This window comes from Diospyros lotus, chromosome 9 (assembly GCF_014633365.1).
Source record: "Diospyros lotus cultivar Yz01 chromosome 9, ASM1463336v1, whole genome shotgun sequence".
In the NCBI taxonomy this organism is placed as follows: Eukaryota; Viridiplantae; Streptophyta; class Magnoliopsida; order Ericales; family Ebenaceae; genus Diospyros; species Diospyros lotus.
The window spans coordinates 16455875-16478397 of NC_068346.1; the positions used below are offsets into that span (position 1 = coordinate 16455875).

The window sequence follows — 22523 nt, forward strand, 5'->3', positions numbered from 1 at the left end:
AAAAATGATAGATAAAGAAAGAGTCTTTGATTTCCTTGCTAATTTGAATGTAGAATTTGATCAAATGAGAATTCATATTCTAAGAAAAAACCCCCTTCCTACCCTACTAATATTTTACTCTTGTGATTGATTTTTGATGATGAAAAACAACAATAAATTTTACACCCTAAGTCATAAGTAAGTATATGGTTTTCAAATAAAAATCAATTTCAAGTATTTTGTTAAAATGAAAATCAAATAAATTATAATTTTCTCTCTCTCTCTCTCTCTCTCTCTCTATATATATATATATATATAAGTAGAGGTTTATAACAACTTATATTTTGACTTAAACAAATTTCCTAAAATGTTTTTTGAATTGTTGGTCAAAATGGATCAAACTTTTTTCAAAATTAAGCAAAAGTTTTTCGAAGGGAAAAAACCATCCATCGATCGATTTTAGGAATTTGTCGACTGACAGAATATATGTTCTTGATAGATTGATGATTTTTCCTTTCATATAATTTTGATGATAAAAATCAATTGCATTTTGATGATGAAATTATTTTGTCAATGGTTATTATCTTAGTACTCCAAATTACTTTTATATGATCAATTAAGCACCAAAATTAAAATCAATTTCATCATGCATTCCAATGTCAAAAATCTTATGATAAATTTATTGATAACATTTGGAATATTATGTTTAATTTTGGAGTGGAGAAAAAATTTCAAATTATTGCTACAATAATTTTAGTTTACTACAGTAATTTTCGGTTGCTACAATGTTTTTCGATTGCTATAGTATTTTGCTATAGTGTTGCAATAATGTCGACAAATTGCTTTCCATCTATTGACCGACAGAATGCATTTTTGCATCTGTCAACAGATTGCTTTAATCTATCTACAAATTGAAGCTTTTTCAATAAAAACTATCGACTGATTGTCACTAAACTGTCGACTAACCTTTGAAATTTTCTGTATCTATCAACTAATTCTTTTCATCTGTCAACAATTCTTTCATCTGGCACCTCCAATGGCTAGTTTCTCCACTATTCCAAGTTACTCCACCTTCCACCAACTGTTATATTCTTGAAAGAGCTTGTGAAGCACTAGAAATAAAGAGCAAAGGGATGAATCAAGATAACCAAGATGATTCATTTTAAGCTTTCAAGTGATTATTCTTTCAAGAGATTAATTGTTTCATTTGTTCCTCATTTTTTTTTTCTCTAAAGGTTTTGATTATCATTTGTATTATTTTGTTCAAGTCTTGTGTTTATTTTGAGAGATCTTGTAACTAAAAGTGTCTATTCTTAGATCCTCTCTTTTGTATCATTCTTGGTTTTCCTAGCAAGATTACTAGATGACCTACATAGATTGTAAGAGGTTGTATTTTCAAACTTGTTGTTAGAAGGTTTGTTTGTTTGTTTAAGTAGAGGTTATAAATTCTAAACTTGTTGCTAGAGGGCCTATCTAGAGAGATAGGAAGATTATAGTGAATTGATTGAAAAATCCTTAGTGAGGAGTTAAGGTAGTGGATTAGGTTTAGTTTAAGATGAACCATTATATATCGCGTGTGTCTTTCTTGTTTTACTTATAGCTTTAACCAACTCTTTTACAAGTATAAAAATCTCTTTTTTTACCAAAAATAATTTCAAACTTTAATCAAATTTTTAAATAACTCAATTCACCTGACTATTGGGTATTGATGTCATTTCTATACAAACCAAACACCTACTACAAGCTTACTCATACGTGTTATAAGAAGAATGTAGGAGAAATGTTATGCTCCTACTTGCCACAAATAATAGATTAGACATGGTGGAAAACCCTTTATTGGACAAAACTTCTATTAGCCAAGGACCTTTTAAGAAAGATCTATTGAGATGTGATTTTTATGGGAAGCCTATGGATATAAAAGAAAATTGCAGGTCTCTAGATTGCAGACCCAATAGAGGAAAAGGAAAAAGATATGAAGGGCATCCATAAGCATATCTATCAAAGATTGCCCAAGTAGAAGCTAAGCCATGTGTAACGGTCTGCCTCCCCAAGCACTCGCTAGCAAAGGAGATCCATGAGAGGCTCGTTAAAAGATGGAGTAGAACAACCTTAACTCAAACATCCATATGCATCCATATATCCATTCATGGATTACAACATAACACAAGATCAATCATTATCCTCTTACTTTTTGCACATTGTAAAACATAAGGGCAAAATGAATAAAAAAATACAAAGAACTATTATACTCTTTCTTCCCTGACAAAACTAACTCCCAGGGATCTTTAGTTCAGAATGACTCTGTACACATGTTACAACTAACTCATACGCTACTATACTCGCTCTTCTCTTTAGCCTTACCTTTGTCTTTCCATGAAATGATGTAAGAAACAATATGAACCGCAAGGCTCAGCAAGTATTTATATATAGCAACAAATGTGAGCAAGAATGGAGGAGTAATACAGAGCAACAATATAATGAATCAACAACACCCATAAGAGACCCTCACCCTTATAGGAACAATTTCATTGTCGATATGAACAACATCCATCTAACATTCCTCCCACCATGGCTAGAACATCACTAACCACACTTTCAAATCATGACATATTCCAATGAATGAATGAATGATTATATACCATATATTTATATCATAGATATGGTGGATCGTTATCCACCCCCCACACCTAGTCCATGCTAGGCGGCAATTTGAGCCGTAGCTCCCACGATCAAGCATAAGCCTACTATCTTGGTGGGATATCCTTTCTCTAACGCGGACACACCGCCACACAGCATATATATAAGAGCACACATGTATGTGATATAATTGAAACGATATGGCACACACTAAGAGGGGGTGAATTGGTATATTAAAAATAATTTTGAAACCTTATGAATGAATAACAAATTAAGTAAGAATAAAAATGCCAACTGATACAAATAAAAACAGAGAGCACAGGAAATCAAGATTTATAGTGGTTCGGCTTTCCAAGCCTAATCCACTACCTTAGCTACCCACTAAAGATTTTGTAATAACTTCACTATCAACCTCCTACTCAATACGAGCAGGTCCTCTAGTCCTTGACTAGGAAGTGTACAACCCTCCCAATTTAATGGGCCATCTAGCTTATGCTAGGAAAATTACAGAAATCGTGAAATTGAGAGCTAAGAGTACAACTCTTAGTTACAAGCTCTCTCTTTAAATAAATAATCGAGGCTTAAAATGAATGGAACAGTGAGATATCAAAGCCTCAAAAATGAAAATACAGAGAGAAAAATTGAACGCTCGATGTAACAGTGAAAGCTCGGTGGTTGAAGATATTCAATCTGTTTAGCAGCCACAATCGATTCTCTCAACCCCATATTTATAGTTGACGGTGGATAAGTTTAAATTTTGGACCGTTATGGATAGTTAGACGAGCATTAATTGTGCTAAAAACTAGCCGTTATAAGTTTATGAGAAACAAACTGTCGATAGACAAAATTGGTTAGTCGACTACATTTTCAAATAAACTAGGCATAGTCAACAAACTAGAAAACATAGTCGACTATTGTTTAAGCATAGTCAACTATTGTCGAACAAAGTCTACTGATAGTCGACAATCACATACATATAGTCGACAGATTCAAAAATATGAAAAAAAGTTTGAAAATCATATACATACATAGTCGACAGAACAAAAGTCATAGTCGACTATCCTTACATAATAGTCGACATAATAGAATATAGTCGACAGAACATCAAGCATAGTCGACTATCCTTAGGCATAATTGACTGCACTAACACATATAGTCGACTACCCATTTTGAAAAATTGAACACTTAACATCTCCTCATTTTGATTCTTTTGGAAGCAAGTTGAGATTATAAAAAACATATTTATTTTGAATTTAAACACACTCAACCACACTCAATATTTCTTCTATATAGATTTTCATAACTTTGCTTCAAAGAGATTTAAAGATTGATTTCCTCATTCATATAGATTGATTCAAAATCAAACTTATTCATATAGATATATTCACTCATATAAATTTAGAGATTTGATTTTCATATAGTCATTATCAAAACTATTTTATTTTCCAAGAGTAAAATATCAGTATGCCAATGTAGGAGGTATGCATTATCATTCCCAAACATAACATGCAAATGATGCATTCTCATGAGGTTATTGACCCCCCATCTCAATCAAAGATCTATTTTCATGAAAGGATCCCCTTCTACATGTTTTTATGCATCCATTGCACCCTAAAGTCCCCCATGCACAAAACACACCAAAATGCACAAGAATTAGCTAAGAGCATCTAGACAAATTTTGGAACCAAAAAGAGACCATCCAAAACTTGGCCAAATAGTTTGAATTATATACCAAAATGAATCTTATTGAGTCTAGTTTACAACTCAATAAATGAATATCAATTCTAATATTTCTACAAAAAGTTATGCACAAAATAGCAGAGTATGCTCAACCTGTCAAGGGCCCAAGATAGTTGACAAATGAGAAGTAACTGTCGACTAACAGTGGATTTTTCACCCAATTTGTCAACTAATTAAGGCATTACTCGACTAACAAAATACCCAAAATCCTTTCATCGACTAGCTCGACCAATTTAATTGATAGATGAACCCCCAAACATGAGAATTAAGATACGAACACTAAAAAATACATGCAAGATACACCAAATTCTTGCACGTAACTACACCCTATCAATAAACATGTCATTTCTTTTAAAAATATGGAGTGAAACAAGTCTCCATTTAGATGATACGTATAGTTAACCAAAAATTCGAGAAAAACAACATGAAACACAATCAACCAGATTTATACAAAAACCCCCTTTTCAACAAAAGGGTTTTATGAATTTCAAATCCAAAAATGGATGAACAAAGGTCATCAATGGAAGGGAAAGACCAAGACTTGCACCAAATAAAGAGATAAGGGAAAGAACTTGCCTTTAAAAGCTTATTGATGGCTGGAATGAGAATTAAAGTTGCTAGAATCACCAACTTCACTTCCAAAAACTTCAAATCCAAGAGAAGGGATTGAAAAAGAGAAGAGTAAGAAGAAGAGAGAAAGGGGAAATGAAGAAACGAGAGAGAGAAGAGAGAAAACTAAGAAGGTTTCTTCCCCTTTACATATATATATATATATATATATATTCTTATTTTTCTTTTCATCTCTTTTTCCATTTCTCAAATTACCCCTCGTTAACTTCATTAATCCCACATATACACATAATCGGCTAACACATTCAATTGAGCCCAATTATTTTGACTTTTTAACTCATTTTACTTTGAATTTTTCACTCAGCCAAATCTACACCATTTGATTTTTCAACACTTAAGGTTGCGTTCTCTTTGTTTTTCAATTTTCAATTTTGAGTTTTGAATTCATTTTTAGTTTTCTATTTTGTTAGTTTGTTTTTAGAAAATTGAAAACACGTTCTCTTTATCATTTTGAAAAATTATTTCTCAAAACAGAAAATTAAAAAATGCGTTCTCTTTGGAATTTTGGAAATATTTTTTTAATAATATTTTATTCAATAAATTTGATTATTCAGTAAATTAGAAATATTTAATGTTAATATATTATTAAAAAAATATATACATTTTAAAATTAATGAATTTTGTAATATTTTCTCATTATAATAATAAAATATGAATAAATAAATAAATAAATATGTTTTGAGTTTTGAGTTTGTTTTGAATGAAAACACTCAAAATAACTTTTTGTAGTTTTGATTTTTCTTTACAAATTTTTTTTTTTTTTCAAAGATGTATTTTTAAAAACAACAAAAAGATCGCGTTTTCATTATTTTAGAAAATTAAAAACTAAAAATAACTTGAAAACAGCAAAAAGAACGCAGCCTAAGACTTTGGCTATTCTTCACTTAATTATTTTCTACTTACAAACTTCCACTCACTTAAATCTTCTTGCAAAAACATTAAACAATTTAAATTTTTAATCCAATTATGACAAATTACCGCACACACGATGCATTATCAAATTTAACCCAAAACCATTAACGAGTCACTATACCATGTGTTGAGATTGGACCTACCAACCTTTCAAAAAAAAAAAAAAAAGGTAGCTTTTTTACAGTAGTTGATGACTAAGGTTAAGATGGAAATCAATTGCTCCATCTTCTTTCTTTCCTATAATTTCTTCATCTCATTATGCCCTGGTAATGTTCCTAGTCAAGGTACTATTACAACACTTACTTCAACTTCTATAGAAAACCATCTTGGATTATAAACTTTGGAGCCTTAGCTCATATGATAGGTTCCTCTAATTAATTCCTATCTGACTTGTATTCCATGCTCTAGCAAAGACAGTTAGAATTGCAGATGGCATTATGGAACAAGGTCCATTAACTGTAATCAATAATTTAGAATTTCCTCAGTACTTCATGTCCCTAACTCTGCGAATAACTTATTATCTGTGAGCTCTATTACTAGGCCTAAATTGTAAAATTAATCTTTTTCCTATTCGTTGTATTTTCCAAGAAGTGAGCACAAGGAAAATTTTTTGCCCTGGTAGACTAGTTGATGGCTTGTAGCTGTTGGACAATGATTCTATCTCTTAGCCTAACCGACAAGAACTAAAAGCTGGCCACTTAAATGCAATGGCATCAAAGATTAGATCATCCTTCTTTTTCAGTGTTAGGGAAACTTGTTCTAGGTTTAACAAAACAATGCAGTATGAGAAATCTGTTTTGTGAGGCTTGTGAGTTTGTTAAACACACAAGACATGTTTACCTTGTTACTAATAATAAAAGTTCTAAACCTTTTATGATTGTTCATTTAGATATTTAGGGACCTAGTAGGACTAAGCCTATTACTAATCGTAGATGTTTTATAACATTTATTGATTGCTTTAGTCGAACCACTTGGGTTTATCTTATGACAATTAGAAGTGAGGCTAATAGCTATTTTCAAACATTCAACAAAATGACCACCATTTAGTTTGATGCAAAAATCTGGGTTCTGAGAAGTGATAATGGGCTAGAGTATAGGGATAAAGACTTTCAAGAGTATCTAAGGGAATAGGGTATCACACATCAAACTAGTTGTGTTGATACCCCTACTCCAAATGGGGCAGCAGAAAGAATATGCATCTCTTGGTAGTGGCTAGGGCTCTCCTATTCATTATGCTTGTTCCAAAGACTTATTGGGGAGATGTTGTCCTCATAGTTACCTATCTCATTAACTGAATGTCCCTTAATTTTAGAACTCCCTTGGAATTGTTATTGGGAGTATCAGCCAATACTATCCCTTCCAAAGTTTTTGGTTGTTCCTGCTATGTAAGGAATCACACTTCTACAAGAGGCTAGATCCTAAGCCATCAAATTCATTTATATTGGATATTCTGCAACTCAAAAATGATACAAATACTATCACCCACCTACCCAAAAATTCTATGTAAGTATGGATGTTACCCTTAGGAAGATAAGAGTTATTTTCAATATGCTCTATCACCTCTTCAAGGAAAGAGTCCAAGAGATTGGAAACAGGAAGAGATGTCTGTAAGATCTCTATATCATCCTGTGTAGTGGATTGAAACTTTGGAGATTATGAAGACTGCAAGTAGTAATGATGTAACTAAGGAGAAGGAAGATAAGGATATGTTGGATATGGAATTGTTGGAAACGGGTGAAGAAGCTACTAGTTGTAAGAAGCCAAGCAAGGAGAAAGGAGTAGGGGATGCATGTGAGAAATCAAGTCAGCTGGATAAAGGAATCACAAATGCAAATCATCAGGGCTTGAATAGATTTGACAAAGGAGAGGTATTAACTTATTTTTACTGGAAACAAGCCACTCAACACAGTCTACCTATCCAAAAAGATTGTCTGAACTCCACTGATACTAGTAAGTACCCCACTGACCCTAAATCTCATGTTTATAATCAAACCTCTATAACTAATATTGAGCTTGATTCTACATTTAGTATCTCTAATTTGGATCTTCCTATAGCTATAAGAAAAAGATTTAGGAGTTGTACTTTATAATCTTATCTCCAATTCTATTACTTATAATTCTATGTCTTCCTTAGAGTCGGTAACAATGCTTACATATAGAAACAAGCTATCAGTAATCTCTTTCCATCAAATTAACTCTTAGAGATTTATTTCGTTTTTTAATTTAATGAAAGTTATAGACATGTAATCTATATATATATATATATATTAAAACAAAACAGCTGACAAATTTTTTTCCCGCCCATTTTCACTTTCTATTTTGATATTTTATTATATTTTGTTTATTTTTTTGCTTACCCGAAATGTAATTTTTATAGGTAATTAATTAAGTTTAGATTTGTGGAAAACGTGTAGTTCTTAGAACCTGTAAATGGTTTTATTCATAGTTAAATAGTGTTTGGAGAATGTGTACGTATACTGATATATGAAGAGGCAAAATCTAATTCATATTATAAATTTTTAAATATTAACATAAAATTTTAATTAAAATAAATTACAGAAAAAAAGAGACTTTTTTAAATCGGGAAAAATCTTGAGATATCAAGTAATATCGTCAAATACTGACTGTCGGGTATATTCTTTTAAAAAATAAATTTAATTTTTTATTTTATTTCTCATAATTTACCTCTCATTCTCTCTCAATAAAGTCACCACTCACAACTCTAAAACCCTTAATTAGTTTCATGCAAAAAAAAGTGCAAATCTTATATATGTTTATGATATTACTTAATTTTGAAAAATAATTAATTTGTAGATTATGTTAAATTAGTTATTTAGGCAAAATTGAATTATTTTAAATAAGTGGTTTAAGTTATTTTGACAAAATTAATATTTTGTATAGGTTATTTATATTTATCATATGTTGTCATATTTCTTTTGAAAATTTTATTATGTTTTATATTTTTATTATTTATGTTACTAATTTATATAAATTATATGTTATCACATTATTTATTATTTTATATGATCTATTTATATTTATCATATGTTAAATTAATTATTAGTTTATGAAAAATATGTAGTTCTTGAAATCTGTCGATGGAATTTATAGTTGTAAGGTTGTTAATTTTAAATAAATTCAATACATATAAATTTTCGTGCATCGCACGAGGATAAATTAGTTTAATTTTAAATAAAATCCTTAATAAAAAGAATCTCGTGTCTAGCGTTAAGAGTTGTCAAACGGAATGTACCACATGAAGTAGCCTACTTGGCCTATTGTTTTGAAATAAAAAAAAAAAAACAATTTTTAGAAATTTGCAGATAAAATTTGTAGTAAAAATAAATCAAATTATTGCACCTTTTTTGTTTTGGCTAGGCAACGCTATCAAACTATTATTCTTCAAATATATATTTACAACGTGACCAAATTTACAATAATAGTGCCTCAACTAACATATATTAATTAAAGTATTACATTGTACAAATATAAAGTACGGTTAAAATATTTCTAATAATAAAGCTATTGTAGATTTGAGCTTTATTTCTAAAAGAGTTACAATAAAGTCGATTAATATCTTATTTAAAAGATTATTATTTTAGACATTAAGTTGGATGAAACCCTAATTATTAAATAATTATTGGGAGTATAAAAATGTTGTCCTCTTGTTGCTTCTTTTGGACGACTTACTAATTATCATTTAGTATATCAATTTATAGTTATTCTTTTGATAATTAACTAACTTAGTATAATTGAATAGGTAATATCTATCACGAGTTTGTTGTGAAATAAATATAAATTGGGCAAGGGGTTGAAAACTCTTGACTAAGCATGACTCTATCCATTCGATGCTTCTATTTTAAAATAAATTAATGTAAAAAAAATATACTTGTAGCAATTTAATGTTTTAATTTTTTTGAGAAAAAATATTTTGCATCTAAAAGTAAAGTTGACTTGTGGATGAAATTCTGACTTAGGTCACACAGAAACGAAAATAAAAAATGAATACAAAATGAAATAGAAATAGAGAAACGTCATTTTTCAAAAAAGTAAGAAATAAAAATGCAAAAAAACCTGTAAATTAAAAAATATAGAGACATTTTTGTAAATATAATTTTTAATATAAAAAATAGTTAATCAATATAAAAATAAACAAAAATTTTATAATATATTCAAATAAATTCTAAAAAAATTAAAAATTTGAATTAAAGACGAAAAAAATTCATCTTTATTCATAGATGAAAATTCGTTACCAAATGAGAAATGTGTTTTGATATTTTTTTAATATTATGAAATAGTTGTGAAATATTTTTGAAATTACAAAAGTAAACCATAGACGTTTCTTGTCTTTTTGAAAATTGAAACATTTTGGAAACACTGAAACTGCACCCCCTAAGAAGTTTTTGTTCATCATAGATTTTGACCGTAATTCTTAATTAAAGAGACCAAAATTATAATAATTAGTTAAAAAAGCAAAGTTAAAACTCTTAGGTTGGTTCTCTTTGATATTTTTAACCCGTTTTAAATTTTCAATTTTTCAAAATACTAAAAACACGTTTACTTTGTTATTTTCAAAAACATATTTTTAAAAATAAGAAGAAAAAAAATTATAAACAAAATCCAAAATAACATTTAGGTGTTTTCAGCCAAAACACGCTGAAAACACCCAAAATGCAGAAAATACACCTCATTTCTCCTAATGTCGTACACTCAATATCTTTCGTCTCTCTCCTCTCTTCTCTTCTTTCTTATCTCTTCTTTTCCTTCGACTGCCACTGCCACCACTACCGTCTACCTCGCCCACCACCGACAGTGCAAGCTGTCATTGATAGCTTCCCGTCATTTTTTTGTTGGTTTTGTTTCCTATCTATTTTCTTCTCTCTTTTCTTCTCTTCTCTTCATTCTCTTATTGGGTTTTTAGTATATTAGTTGATAGGCCCTTGGGTGTCAAATAGTTGCTTCTGATTGCCAAAAGCCACTAGCCACGATGGCCAGTGGCAACTGACAGTGCATATATAGACGAGTGTTGGGTTTGATCAAACTTTTAAACTTAGATTTAATGAGATTTGACTATTGGATCTTGTTAGTTTTTAGATATGTTGGTTGATAGGCCCTTTGGTGTCAAGTGGTTGCCTTTGATCGCTGGAAAGTATTTGCGACGGTGGTCGGTGGCAAATAGAAGTACATTTTTCACTTGTGATCAAAAATTAAAAATTAAATCTATGAAAATTCAAATATTAAATTTGGCTCATTTTTGTATATATTAATCCTTTTAGTTTGGAGTTTTTAATGGTAGACTTTAATCATGTGAATCTTTGGCTAGCGGTGGTCGTTGACGATGGAGAAGATGCAAGGTGCAGGAGAAGAAAAAAAAAAGAAAAGCAAAAAAAAAAAAAGAGAAGAGAAAAAAAAAATTTATTATTAAAATTTGAAAATTCAATTATATATTTATTTAAAATTTAAAAAATGTAGTATATCTATATTATAATTAAAAAAATATAGGATAACATATAATATATTATTAAGTGTATAATTTAATATACAATATTGTTAAGATGTATGTTAGTAATTTATTAATTAAATTTATTGTTTTATTTTAATAGTAAAATTTCATTAAAAATAATTAATTTTATTATTTAATAATTAAACTTATTAAATAGAATATCATAAAATAAGTTTTTTCAAAATTTTCAAGTAAACGCATTTTTTAGTTTTTTATTTTAAAAAATAATTTTTTAAAATAACAAAAAAAATACGTTTTCAAAAATCTCAAAACACATACTCAAAATATAAAACTAAAAATAAATTTAAAACTCAAAATTTAAAATTAAAACACTAAAAGAACACCACTTTATATTTTAACATAGGATCATATGTACATACATGCCGTTAAACAAAAAATTGGTTTTCCCTTTATAAAATATTATTTTTAAGACAAAAAATAGGTAAAACTATTCTTAACACAATGTTTTACATGAAATATGTTATTTTGTCAATAAAATTATTTTTTCAAATGATATATAGAAATATGAAGTGGCTTTCACTCTTATCTCCGTATCTTATAATTTAAAAATAAAAGTATAATTTAAAATAAGTTATTACATTTTAATTTAAATATTAAATTAATTATTACACTTTAATATATTGACCTACTATACTTTAAAAAACGTAAAATACAATTATGTAGAGTTTTTTAATATGAATTTAAAGTTTAATTTAGAGACGGCATGAGTTATTTTATTTAAAAGAATAAAGTAAATATTATTAATAAAATTAAAAATATTATTAAATAACATTAAGAAAACATGGCTTGAATATAAAAATATAGTATCTTATTTGATAATTTTTAAAATATAGTAATTAAATTGATCTTAAAATTAAAATATAATTTATTTATTTAATTTTTACATGTAATAATCAATTTAACTAGAAACGTGATTACTTTGGCTGTTCATCCTTAAAATTATAATAATTATTACTTGACAAATATGAATATTTATTTTGTCTTTGATGGCACGTGGAAGCTTGTATGAATAGACAAACAAGCTTGTATGAATAGACAAATTAACCACCAGAAACAATCTCAATTTCCCAATCAAGGACAAAATTCACTCTTATCAACACTGAACCTGCAAGGGCATAACTGGAAATCGAGAGATGACGGTCATCTTCTTCCCATTACGCGCGCAGCGAACAATGGAAGTGCGTCAAACCGGAGGGACACGACGCCGTTCCAACGCCAGTAGCCTAACCGCATCGCTCGTATGTCGGCCGCTCCGCCGCCACTCTCTTCTCCGTCCAGAAACCCTACCAAAACCCTAAAGCCTCCAGAGCTTCGGTCGTTTTCGAAGATCCAGATTCGATGCGATCTCAGGGGATTCGAGGGCTCGCAGAAGTGGACGATTGACTGTGTCTCTGGAAGCGATCCGATTCACATTATCCTGAAGCCTCATCTTTGATTCCAATGGCTTCCGCTGCGGCTTTGGATTCAAGTTTGAAGAGCGCCAAGAGAGTGTGCCTCTTCTACTGTGCCGAGATGAAGGATCTCGCCGAGCGCGTTGCCGCTCAATCCGATGCTATTGAGCTCCGTAACATCACCTGGAGGTAGCTCCGTTGTTGCTAAATTGTGAATTTTATCCATTTTAAATTGGCTTGTCTGCGAATGCAATGGCAATTGGTTGTAGAGCTCGAAGACCTGGAAACTTTGGGCTGCGTTTGGTGCGGGTCCGAATTATGTTTTCTATTTGCATTGCCAGGAAAAAAAAAATCAAGGTTCATAATTTGTGTTTGCGGCCAAACCACCCGTTGGGTTCAGGTCTTATTCATTCTTTCTTTTTTGGATGAGCTGAGCAATTTGGGATCTCAATCATTGCCAAATGGGCCTTTTCCTACAAAAATGGAATTGATTGAAGTTTCTGTTATTCCTGTTTTGAGACCAACACAAATGAAAGCCAAGCTTGAAAAGAAATTTTGAGAGTGCAAACAGACAACTCTATTTGCTTTGTGAAAATTGGAGTTTTATTGTCTCTTCCGATACATAGATGTCCTGGAATCAAATATTGAGAAGTAAGCTATTATGTTTGGCTCCCACATGTCTCATATATTAGCTTATTTCAATTTAACCGGTCATGAATTACTTCATTTGAAAACAAAATGATTTCATTTGCATGCCAAACAGGCTGTACAATTTCCTTCGATGCTGTTTCACCTAGTTATTGTGTCTGAATAAACTTTATGCTATGTATTGAATTAGGACGTTTGAGGATGGATTCCCAAACTTGTTCATATCAAATGCTCATGGAATTCGGGGACAGCACGTAGCATTTCTTGCCTCATTTAGTTCTCCAGGAGTGATTTTTGAGCAACTCTCTGTTATCTATGCATTACCCAAGCTATTTGTCTCCTCTTTCACTCTTGTCCTTCCTTTTTTCCCAACGGGCACTTCTGAGCGGATGGAGGATGAAGGAGATGTTGCAACAGCTTTAACTCTTGCTAGGATACTGTCAAATATTCCAATTTCAAGGGGAGGGCCTACTAGTCTAGTTATTTTCGATATCCATGCTTTGCAGGTTTGACTTATATGTTGGCATTGATACAACAACAACATATCCAGCCTTTATCCCATTATGTGGGGTCGGCTACATAAATTCTAGACTTCCATATATTTCTGTCTTTTGTCATATCCTCATTTAGATCCATATATTTCATATCAAATTTTAATGTCTCTCCCAAAATCTTCTTGGGTCTACCTCTACCTCTTTTTGTGACTAATTGTTCCATTTCATCAACTTTCCTCACAGGAGCGTCTCTTAGTCTCCTTCTCACATGACCAAACCATCTTAATCTAGTCTCTCTCATCTTCTCCTCGATTGGCACTACTCCTACCTTATTACGAATAACTTCATTTCTAATTTTATCCTTTCTTGTATGTCCACACATCCATCTTAACATCCTCATCTCCGCTACACTCGTCTTTTGCTCATGCTGGTATTTAACTGCCCAACATTCTGAGCCATATAGCAAGACTGGTCTTATAACTGTCCTATAAAATTTTCCTTTCAATTTTAATGGGATTTTACCATCACATAACACCCCCGATGCATTTCTCCATTTTAGCCAACATGCCTTAATTCTATATGCGACATCCTCGTGGATTTCTCCATCTTTTTGAATCACTGATCCCAAATATCGAAAATGGTCTTTTCTTTGTAAGATTTGGTCTTCTAATTTTATTATAACATCATCCACTCTTGCATTTTTACTAAATTTGCATTCCATATATTCTGTTTTCTTTCTACTTAATTTAAATCTCTTAGATTCTAAATTGTTTCTCCACAACTCAAGCTTAGTGTTCACTCCTTCTTTTGTTTCATCCACCAACACTATGTCGTCTGCAAATAGCATACACCATGGCACATCTGTCTGTATATCTTTAGTGAGTTCATCCATTACTAGGGCAAATAAGTATGGACTTAGTGCAGAACCTTGATGCAGTCCTATTGTAGTTGTAAATGGTTCAGTATCCCCTCCGCATGTTCTGACCCTTGTCTCTACACCATGATACATGTCCTTAAGGGCTTGTATATAGGCTATTTTGACTCCTTTCTTCTCTAAAACTCTTCATAATACTTCTCTAGGGACCCTATCATAGGCATTTTCTAGATCTATAAACACCATATGTAGGTCCTTCTGATGATCTCGATACCTTTCCATTAGACGCCTCAGTAAATATATAACTTCCATTGTTGACCTACCAGTCATGAAACAAAACTGATTTTCTGACACCTTTGTTTCCTTTCTGAGCCTCTGCTCTATTACTCTCTCCCAGAGTTTCATGATATGACTCATTAACTTAATTCCTCTATAATTTTCATAGTTTTGAACATCTCCTTTGTTCTTGTATATAGGAACCAAAGTACTCTTCCTCCACTCATCTGGCATCTTTTTTGATTTAAGGATGGTGTTAAATAGTTGCGTTAGCCATGAGATGCCCTCTTCTCCCATGCATTTCCATGCTTCTATTGGTATATTATCTGGTCCCACTGCCTTATGATTTTTCATTTTTTTTAATGTTTGCCTTATTTCATTTGAACTTATGCGTCGATAGAATGTGTAGCTCACATTCCCTTTCGAAGTTACTAAGATGTCCCAACCTAACTCTTGTGTCACCACCATCATTGAATAATTTTGTGAAATACTCCTTCCATCTCTCCTTAATCGCTCACTCATTTACTAAAACATTTTGATTGTCATCTTTTATGCATTTCACTTGATTTAAATCCCGTATTTTTCTTTCTCTTGCTTTAGCTAATTTATATATATCCCTTTCTCCATCTTTTGTATCAAGTCATTTATATAGATTCTCATATGCTTTTGACCTTGCTTCACTAACAGCTCTTTTTGCTACCTTTTTTGCTTCTTTATAATTTTTTTGATTTTCTTCATTGTTGCATTGATATACCGCCTTATAGCAAGTTTTCTTATTTTTGATTTTCAATTGTACCTCTTCATTCCACCACCAAGACTACTTAAGGTTAGGGGCTCTACCATTTGTCTCTCCAAGGACTACTTTTGCCGTGCTTCTCAGAGCATTAGCCATTTCTTTCCACATTTGGTTTGTCTGTCTTTCTCCATTCCATTCCCTTCTACCCCTTAATTTTTCTTTGAAGATTAGTTGTTTCTCCCCTTTTAAATTCCACCACCTGATTCTTGGATTTTGTTTTATGTGATTTTTTCTCTTCCAATTTCTTACTTGGACGTCAAGTACTAGAAGTCTATGTTGAGTAGTCAAACACTCTCCCGGTATCACCTTACAATTCCTACAACATAACCGATCCTCTTGTCTCATGAGGAAGTAATCTATTTGGGTGCTTGAGGTGATATTTTTATATGTAATTAAGTGTTCGTCCCGTTTTTTGAACCTAATATTGGTTATAATGAGCCCATATGCCATAGCAAAATCTAGGATAGATTTACCCTCATTATTAATTTCCCCGAATCCATACCTTCCGTGTACCTCTCTATATCCGTTTCCGTCTCTACCCACGTGCCCATTTAAGTCACCTCCTATAATCACTTTCTCTCCTCTTGGTATCATTTGTATGAGTCCCTCTAAGTCCTCCCAGAATTTTGCTTTTATCTCATCACCTAACCCCGCTTGTGGTGCATATGTACTAAAGATATTCATAGTCATTCTTCCTAGACTAATCTTCACCATAATAATCATATCCCCTATTCTCTTTACATCCACTACCTCATCCATTAAGCTTTTATCCATAATAATCCCCACTCCATTTTTCGCTCGATCAGTTCCTGTGTACCATATTTTATATCCAGCTTCTGATAAAGTTTTTGCTTTTTTCCCTACCCATCTCGTCTCTTGAAGGCACATAATATTAATTTTTCTCCTAATCATCACATCCACCACTTCCATAGCTTTGCCTGTTAATGTTCCTATGTTCCATGACCCAATCCTTAATCTATGATTTTGTTTTTGGCCTTGACTTTGGATTTGATTTTGTTTTTGGCCTTGACTTTGAATTTGATTTTGTTTTTGATTTTGATTTTGGTTTTGATTTTGATTTTAGTTTTGATTTTGGACTAGCTTCTTTACCCACATCCATCCAAGCAAATGCGGGAACCCTTGCTCATTTATCACTACATCCGGGCGCTGATGCAGCGGCCCTAGCTCACTTGTCACTTGGCATTGATAATTTGGCATTATTCTCGTAGTGCCGTAATTGATATGTTTTTGAGTTTTTATGATTCTCTTTAGCTGGAGTGGTATTTCCAATAAATTGAACACTTTTGTGCTAATTGTTTTGTTGCATTTCAGGAGAGATTCTACTTTGGTGATAATGTTTTACCTTGCTTTGATAGTGGGATACCTTTGCTTAAGAATAGGCTTCAATGGCTCCCTGATTCAGACAGTGTAATTCCCCCTTCATTCTCTTTAACATTTTGGTTCTGAGTTCACCTTCTCAAGTGAAGCATATCTAACTTGCATGGGTTCTTGCTCATAAAACCAATTTTCTCATGAAGGGCACCCATGACATAAAATAATTAAATATGCAAATGTATAAGAAGTAAATATGATAAATAGTAAGGACTTTTAACATTTCAACTTCTAGAATTCTGTTGGAAATCTAAACCAGATAATTTGCAATGAACCCAGAGTTTTTAGCTGAAATTCAGTAGTGTGATCAGATGGACATTGTGGACTTGAGCTTAGATGACGGTTTAATTATCCTTTTTTTCAATATCTGACATCTTGTCTGTCCCATCTTTTTCTAGATATCCATTACTTTTCCTGATGATGGTGCATGGAAACGGTTCCACAACCAGCTGCAGCATTTCCCTATGGTATTGTTCCTGACCTTAAATGTTTCTTTACTTCCACCATCACCCCATTGGATACATATCAAATCAACCAAACATCTCTAGGATGAATTTCGTCACCCAATTGTTTGTTGTTTTTCTGCTAATAAAGCTGCATGCCGCTGTGCATAGGAGATTGCATCTACTCTGTTCAAAGTTATTGAGTGAACCTTTTGATTGTCATGTATATATAGAAGGTTGATTAGGTGCAAGTATTTGTATTTTTACATGGAGTTCTAAACCTCTGGTTGTTGAGTTGGAGTTGCTACTTAACAGGGTCCTGATGAAGCAAGAACTCAAAGATAGGAAGTCTTTCTCATGCCACTGTGATTGATGCAAGACAGGAGTTTGATGCCTTACACTTCACCTGCCCTTTTTAGCCTGGCCCTTAGCTTCAATGATCTTCTCAAGTACACCTATTTAGACCTTATAGTCACCTTCCACTTTCTATTTGGTGAACCTGTTCTATAACAAATGCAAGACTTCACTTTTCTGTAACACTGCATAATGATTGAGAGGTAATTAATTTACTATTTTTTGGAAAATTATTTGAAAGTTAATGTGGTGCATTCTAGGATATTTCACAAGATGTTTGATGTATGATACAACAACAAACATAAAAAACATAAAAAGAATTTTCTTTTTCTTTTTCTTTCCTTCTATTGGTTGGGGGGGGGGGGGTGTAAATTATGCTCTGCACACTTTTATTTTTACCTGAATCCCAAGTGACCCCCTAATTTAGTCAGACTTACAGTCAACCCTTGGTAGTTGCATTTTTGCATCATATTAGCTTAGATGTGAAATTCTATTAAATGCTCTACAACTACTGCAACAACAACAGACTAACCTTTGTCCTACTAGGTGGGGTCAGCTATGTGAATTCTATATCTTTGACCTCTCATTTGTCTAGAATTTATGATGTTTTGCTTCGACAAGTTTTACGCTATTATCGGTTACCTAAGGAAACCCTTCTTCTTTATTGGGGATTGAATAGGAAGTACACCTTCACTAGAAATATTCTATTAAATACTCCAATGAAAAAATATCACATGCAACATGCATGGTAGTAAAAGGCATGGCTTCTCTAGAGATTAGATGCACCTCTTGGCCAATGTTGTGCAGGGGTTGACTAAATTAGGAGCAAAGTGGGATTGAGTGAGAATATAAGGGTACAAAGTATATTGAACCACCCCTTTTTGTCCTCCCAAAAGAATGGGTTCTTCTATCTTCAAATGCTATATTTGTTTTGTAACTTCGGTGCCTCTCTTATTTTCCTCTATCTGGACTGGATTCCAGATCCTTCTGCACCTGATCGTATTGTAGGTTATTGAGACAGCTGTGTTCCTGTCTATTTCAAGTGATGTGTTATTCTGTGAGTTTATGCTGGAGGCATGAGGTTATACATCATCTATAGAACCTATTATGTGATCTCACCAGCAGAAATACTTGGTCTCTCCTTCACCTTTGTTCCACAGCATCATCCTTTATGCTATATGTGTGTAATCCATTTCATGATCTTCAGATTGTTTGTGCCAAAGTTCGGGATGGTGATCAAAGGATTGTACGTCTCAAAGAAGGAGACCCAAGAGGCCGTCATGTTGTGATAGTTGATGATCTGGTGCAATCAGGTAGCACTCTCATTGAGTGCCAGGTATGAAAGTCAGACTTCTTGTTTTGTTGTTTTTTGAATCTTTGATTGTTGAAAATGAACTCCAAAGACTTTCTTTTCTATGCTTTTTACAGTGATACTTACCTTCCCCTATTTTCTAGAAAGTGTTGGCAAAACATGGAGCAGCAAAAACTAGTGCCTATGTGACACATGGGGTTTTTCCCAATAGGTCATGGGAACGCTTTGAACATGATAATGGAGGTATGCAATATCATCTTCCTATACTCCATTTTGTTCATAGTGTTCCATAATTTTTCTTTTTTCTTTTTTTTGGGGTGGGGGTTGTCACTGAGATAATTAAACGTCCACTTCAGAATCAAGTTGTAAGATTTGAAATCTAACAGTCTCTTCTAAAATTGCTTTAAATTGACATAATATAACTTTTTTCCGGTTGAATATCTGAAGAATGTCTACGAGTTAATTATCATGTCTTCAATTCCATTGTGTTAACTGCCTTGGTTTCTGGTGTTAATTGTTGAGTAAGGAAGACTTCCCATCATTATTCGAGCAACAGATGTCCTATTTTCTTCCTACAAAAGAATCTTTATACTTAAAAAGATAAACCCTAATTCTAATAGCATAATAACTCCAAATACCCAACTGTTAATAATTAGCAGAAAAAAAGAAGTATCTCCAAAAAATTACTCCTTTCATATTGGATTTCATCAATAGAAAACAACTCATTTAATAAATGATTGATTGCATAAAAAATCTGTCTTCTCAAAATGCAATGGCTAGAATTACTACTGATAATAATGATCCACCTAACCCAATACGGTCACAGTTTCTTGCATCAATAACCACTCGATTGGATAGGAAGTACAGAAAACAAGAACCTTTTCACACTCTTTCATGTCTTGGAGCTCTACAATATTTATGGTGTGAGAACAAAAATGTTTGTGATGCTTAATGGGATTCTTGAATATAATATGGTAGTGTATTTTTTGTGATATTTTGTCAAACTTGTTCCTTCAATTTCAGATCTATTTGTCATGAAGAGATTTATTGATCCTGGTCCTATTTCACCTTAATTGTTACTTAAATATGAGTTCTGTCTTAGGCCAGATGGGGATAGCATATCTCTATGGAACTTTGAAAATACAAATCTTTGAGAGATAGAGGTAGGAATTTATTATGTCAGGAGTCCATTAATAAAAAGGTGTTTGGAGAAGCTTGAACCCTGTTCCTACAGTGATGAATATGAGCATAATTGAAATTCTAATAGAGATACATTTGTGTATTAGATAGACCATTCTGTAGGCATTAGAATATTGAGAGGAGACCTTTCCCTAGTACAAGAGGACCAAGAAGTACACGCTTCTAGTATACTAGTAAATGATGAGTAACCCAAGTGTGGATACCTTGGATACCTTGAAGAACTCTCAAAGAGCCAGCATATTCATGTACAATACATTGTCATATCCCATGACTATTCTTTGCCTTTTTCTTTTTCTCTCATTGCCCTTTAGGTGTTGGGAACCACATGCCTTTTCTTTGCTATTGTGGGAATCTGTTCCACGGCCTTCACATTGCTCGACCCTGGCCCCACATGTGGAATAATTTTTCCTTCCATGTTGTTGTGATATCTTAATTTGCCACACAACATCCTCCAACCATCAAGGCCTCTCTCTTGGGCAACCACATGGTTCCAACATGCCAGGTTGGCTCATGGCCATCAATACCCCTTTTTCTTGAGAAGTTGGTTGAAGGGGTTCTGCATGGTTTGGCTGGGGTAGCACACGAGGGACTGTACCTTGCATAGAACCAAAAGAGTATAGGGTCACCTCACCCAAGATTGGCTTGGTGCACTCCTGCCTCAGCCTCAGGCATTTGTCTACCTATTTCTCTGCAACATCTTATTGTTGTCTAACCAACCAGAGAAAGACTGCTTCATTGGTTGGAAGCTAACTCTTCATCTGTATTGTTGGCCTAGGAGTCATCATCCGTTGTCCGGAGTCACTTTCACCTCACAATAAGGTGAGCTTATCTAAGCCTATGAAGGGGCCTCGCTGCCTCTTTGCAATGGCTTAGAACCCTAGCCTCGTAACCTCCAGAAACTTAGGGGCTGTATAATTGTGGAAAACAACCCCAGTTTTTTGGAAAATTACTCCGCATAAAATAAAAAAATAGAAAATTTCTTCAAATACAAAAATTTTCTAAATTGAGAATGGAGATTTGGGAACCACGGTTCTTGAAAATTGACCTAGAGAACTCCTAAAATGAGTTTTCCAAATTTTCCTTATTAATTTATTTCCTCACATTTTAGAACTTTATTTCCATAATAACTTTCTTCTTGGAGGATTTTAATTTTCTTGATTTGTCCCGCACCTGACTTGCATGCTGGAAATTCTTGATGAGTTTATTTAGTTGAATAATCTTTTAACACATGGATAAGGGTACATGTTTCATCACCTTTTCCTTTGTTTTCGCCTGTTCTTCCAACAGGGTCCCCCGAGAAGGGATTTACGTACTTCTGGATCACGGACTCGTGTCCTCGAACAGTTCGGGCTGTAAAGGGCAGACCGCCATTTGAAGTTCTTAGCCTTGCAGCTCCGATAGCAGCTATCCTTCAAATTTAGGTAGCATTTTTTCTTGCAAGGGATTGACGGCACTTTAGTGACTGGAAGATCATGGGTTTATTCCTTCAGAGCGTCGGCGTTTCAAGAGACGCATTAGGAATGGATTGGCATTCATCTTGTGGCTTTAGGTAATAAAATTCAGACAGATCATGTCGGCTTATCTGAAAGATTTTGGCCATGTTAAGCTTGGAATCATTCTGAAGGATTCATTTGGATGCCAAATTGTCAATATTCTGGCATCTTCAAACTTGGATACTGAGTCTTTCTTCCTAGTTCCTACTGACCATGACCTCTTCTATTCACAATTTTGTTGTTTGTTTTTTTTTTTTTGTACATTTATTCTATTTGATCTCTTCCAAGTATGGAACCAATGAGTTAATGACCGTTAGATTTTTGCCAAGGCTAAGGTGGCCTATTTTATCACAATAAACATGATTGTGTTCAAGAAGTATGGTTGAATGCGGGTCACCTACCCGTTACCCACCTGCATATAATTTTTT

The 22523-nt window shown here is 32.9% G+C and overlaps 1 pseudogene; it reads left to right on the forward strand.

Annotated features, from left to right (window-relative positions):
* Positions 1 to 12542: 12542 nt before the first annotated feature.
* Positions 12543 to 22284, forward strand: LOC127810672 (ribose-phosphate pyrophosphokinase 4-like; annotated as a pseudogene).
* Positions 22285 to 22523: the final 239 nt, after the last annotated feature.